Source organism: Aythya fuligula, chromosome 1 (assembly GCF_009819795.1).
Source record: "Aythya fuligula isolate bAytFul2 chromosome 1, bAytFul2.pri, whole genome shotgun sequence".
NCBI classification, from domain to species: Eukaryota; Metazoa; Chordata; class Aves; order Anseriformes; family Anatidae; genus Aythya; species Aythya fuligula.
In genome coordinates this window covers 137,236,460-137,240,285 of record NC_045559.1, presented here as the reverse complement: position 1 = coordinate 137,240,285, position 3,826 = coordinate 137,236,460, and positions in this window count along the sequence as shown.

The window sequence follows — 3,826 nt, the reverse complement described above, 5'->3', positions numbered from 1 at the left end:
ATTGCATGGAATAATGCTGCACAGAGCAGTCCTCCCTTGTGTGTCTGAGTGGGAAGACTACAGAGCAGGGCTGGCCACAATGGATTGTCACTACTTTTCCTTCAATGACTTTGGGGTCTTCTTTTCTTTGGAGGTGAGACAGCATGGAGCCATTTGCTGTGGCCTCACACTTTATGTTGTCACTCAGGGATGGGCCCACATGTGTCCAGGAAAGTGAGGAAGGGCTCCACCCACAGTGCCTTGCAAGAATTCAGCAGAGGCCCCAAAATCTCACTGCTGCAAGATAGTGGCTGCCCTTTTGGTGGCTTCCTGCATTTGGGAGGCAGCCCTTGATGGATCACAGACTTCACAGTCTTACAGACTTCCCAGCTCAGCAAAAGCCCTGACACCTTGCTTCTCAGACCTTTCACACATGGGACCATGACCTTGTTGGTGCCTTGCCTCCTTTGGACTGGCATCCCATATGTGACCACAGAGCTCAGGGAAGATACGGGAGCAATGGCCTGGCAGGATGGATGTCCCTCGCTGCAGAGGGGTGATGGCCAGGCTAGGAGGTCCTCAGATGGGGCAAGGTGGACTGGACAATCAGAGTGAGTAAATGGGAAGTCTGCTTCAGGACGAGGAGTGAGGGAAGTTGTGGGGGGTCTGGGCATGGCTGGTGACAGAGTACGAGGAGGAAGATTTTGGGCTGGTCATGATGGTGATGGTCATGATGGAGAGGGCTGCACAGTGGGCAAGCTTATTGTGTAGTCCTGATTCAAATAACTAACCAGATAGCACCATTTGCAGGCTATGAGACCATAGACAAGTAACTCAGGGGAGAAACCACTTTCAGGCCACCAGACAAAAGAAAAAGACTTGGTGCTATTTTTGTTTTTAGAGTGCAGTCACACAGACAACTGCACCAGTGGCAGCAAACCACAGCAGAGGAGCAACACCAAGCAGCCCAGGTGGCAACTCCTTTACAGAACGAAGATGTCTAATTGCATCCCAAGAAAGCGTAAAACCACTGGGCTGGCTAAGAAAAGTAGCTGAAAAGCGAGTGGGGAAAGCCACGGCACCGCCACCGCGGCAGCACTGCGGGTACGCGGGCAGACGCTGACCCCTGCTGGCAGCCTCGCCGCCTGCCAGAAAAGGGTTTTCCCCAGAAAAACAAATAAATAAATGCATATATACACAGGAACACACGTTTTTAAAGCAGGGTGTCCCCCAAGCCACACGCGGGTCCACTGGTGGGGTGAGGGGTGATCGCAGAGCAAGTATTTGCACACTTAGGGTGTGCAGAGGAGAGTCTGGCCGTCATTGAGTCTCCCCCCGCTGCAGGATTCACCTGGTTGTTCATGGATAAAATATCTATAAATAGCTGGGAGACAGTGTTTCTGGGTAGGCAGCAATGATCTCATAGGGCTTTTGTACACAGCTGAGGCAGGTAATGTTTGTAATGTATTTTGAGATATTGATTAGCAGTGGTCAGCTGGATTTTAAGGATCAGTAAAATAAAAAAGTTAAACTGTTTAGGGGGGTCTCATTCAGTCAAGTCAAAGATGCCATTGACACAGAGAGTCCTGTCAACATCAGGACAGCAACTGAGCATCCTGTCTGAGAGCTTCAGATACCCCAGAAATTAGGCTTTTTTTTTTTTTTAAGAAAAAAAAATGTCCCTGCATATCTGCATCACAATGCCCTACTCTTGCTTTATCTAAATAGTCAGTTTGAGGAGCCCTTTAGGAGGAGTTCTTGATGAAGGAATGATTTTAAATGAAGAGCTATCAGCTTGGTCATTAGGAGCAGGGTGCACCATAGAGCCCGTGGAAAGGGACAAGCCCTGGCCACCAGCCTCACCTGGGCACCTGAGACAGGGCAAATGCATCATACTCCAGAAGTTCCTGCATCTCCCACTGACCACCAAGGGACCTGGGGTGAGGGACACGTGTACTGTACCACAAAGCAATGCTGTACAGTTACTGAGGCCAACATCAGTGCTTGGCCATTTGAAGATGTGCCTAATGCTGTCACATCTCTGAAACAGTAGAGTTGTTGAAGCAGATTTCTTGCTGGTAAGCTGAGCAGGTAAAGGGAGAGGGAGAATGAAAGTCAGTATTAATACAAGTCACTGGACAACTTAGTCAGGCAACACTATTCAAGAACTATAGATGCATCATCAGCACACAGGACCTGTGAAGCACCCTCACTGGAGACAAAATGGCTCCCACCTTGTGGAGGGAATGGGAGGGAGAAGCACCGTTCCTGATGAGCCTGGAGATGCAGGGTGCTGTGTTAGAAGGAGGCTATATCAGAAGGAAGATGATACAACTTTCAAATAGATTCTTTTGGATTTAGGGCTTGGGCTTACTTTAGGGAAAAAAATAAAAAGAAAAAGAAAAAATACTCTAGAAGAGACTTGTAAAATGTAGCTCAAAACTATTCAGGAAATGCATTTTGCTTTAGTTGAGACATACTGAGAAACCAGGCAGGTTCGAAAGGAAAAACAGTCTCTTTCCTGTCGTGACCCATATGCAAACCCAGAGAGAGTTTTCTTCTCTCCTTCAGCTATGAAAGTTCTTTTTATGCCATAAAGTTAATGCTACTCTTTTAAAAATGCATTCTGTATTCTTTTAAAAATGAGATCAATAGCAAATACCATGTTACAGGAAAGCTACCTAGCCTGCTGAGATGCCGAAGGCCTTTCATGAAGCCTCTGTGCAAGAATATGAAATGATTGACACTGATGAGGAAAACTCCAGCACTATAGCCTTGCTAGAGGACTTTTGAGAGTCTTTTTGACTTCTCTCTGGCACTTTCATAACCCATCATTACATATTCATTGTAAAGCAACAAGATCTCATGTGCTCAGATCACCCTGAAGCACATCTGTGGGTAACCCCTGAGGTCCCAAGGCAGAGGCTGACAAGGAACACCTGGCTCCACAGCCCTTGCCAGGTCCTTGTGCCTCTCCAGCTGCTGCAGGCAAAGGCAGCACAGGGTGACCACAGGTGAGGCAGGAAAGGCTGTTGGAGAAGAGTATTCTGAAATCTGAAATGACTTCTAATAGGCCTTTATTGGTGATTGCAGATTGCTGGTATTGTTTTTACTTTGGGTTCCTTATCCTTCAGACACGTCACAGTTTGTAGCAGTGCTCTAGTCTCATATTGGGTGTGTATAAAGGTCTTTATATCTTTAAATATTATTTGCATAGTTTTTTAAGTAAAAAGCAAGACTGTAGGAAGGGGTTGATTAATTGACACTATACTTTTAAATCATTAAAATAACCCTGGCTAGTTTCAGTGGTGTTTTAGAGAAAAGAAAACTCAGGTTGCCAAGTTGAAAACGAATAATATTAGGGACATTTTTATATTACTTTTATGCCCATAGTCTGCTAATAAATGTTACAAGTTCTTAACAATTATTCTACAGACTTTCAAGCTGAACACCAAACTCCCTAAAACAAAGTGCAGAAAAATGTGTTATTGCCCCCGGAATGACATGTCTAGATGATTGTTATTCCCACAGTGTCAATCTTTCTTATGTCTAACTTGATAAACTGCAGGTGCTCGAAATTGCTGCAGCAGCTAGAATACTGAGAGGCAATAAGTGTTCATGTCACATTTCTCCTGTCCGCTGTTAGCCTAAATTTACTTCATAGAAAAGATGATGATAAGGAGTCTCTTTGCACAAAGGAATTAGAGCATCCATATGCCTTGGCAGCTGTACCATGGAAAAATAAAATACCAACAGGTGCAGAAGAGCAGAGTTCATGGTACTGATGGTTTCTCCTATATTCTAAATATACAGCAAAGCAGAATAAAATACATCTCTTTCATACAGA